Genomic DNA, 646 nt, shown 5'->3' with positions numbered 1-646 from the left:
AAACTTTTTGGGTAGTGAAGAAAAACACACAAAGCGTATCATATCTTGATAATTCATTATTTTACCTCGTGTACGCATGGGATCGAGTACATTTCCGATCACATCATCTTCGGAATGATTCCTGTGAACTGTAGGTGTAGGAGCAATTTCCAAATCTTCTTCTTCCTTGGTTTCAACTTCTGCATCATCACTCTGTTCTTCTACCGAGTGCTCACTGGAAACATCGTGAAGTAGTTTCGGCGGGACTTCACTCTGCCTTCTATCGAGTATACAATTTGCGCACTAGAACGATTATGGAATCAGCTAATGTTGTCTTTGATGAGGAACATAGTGCAAGGCAGAGTGAAGTCCCGCCGAAACTACTTCACGATGTTTCCAGTGAGCACTCGGTAGAAGAACAGAGTGATGATGCAGAAGTTGAAACCAAGGAAGAAGAAGATTTGGAAATTGCTCCTACACCTACAGTTCACAGGAATCATTCTGAAGATGATGTGATCGGAAATGTACTCGATCCCATGCGTACACGAGGTAAAAGAATGAATTATCAAGATATGGTACGTTTTGTGTGTTTTTCTTCGCAGAATGAACCTTCTCGAGTGGATGAAGCATTGAAGGACGAATTCTGGGTAAAGGCAATGCACGATGA

Source organism: Tarenaya hassleriana, unplaced genomic scaffold (genome assembly GCF_000463585.1).
Source record: "Tarenaya hassleriana unplaced genomic scaffold, ASM46358v1 Cleome373, whole genome shotgun sequence".
Taxonomy (NCBI): Eukaryota; Viridiplantae; Streptophyta; class Magnoliopsida; order Brassicales; family Cleomaceae; genus Tarenaya; species Tarenaya hassleriana.
This window is presented reverse-complemented; position numbering follows the sequence as displayed.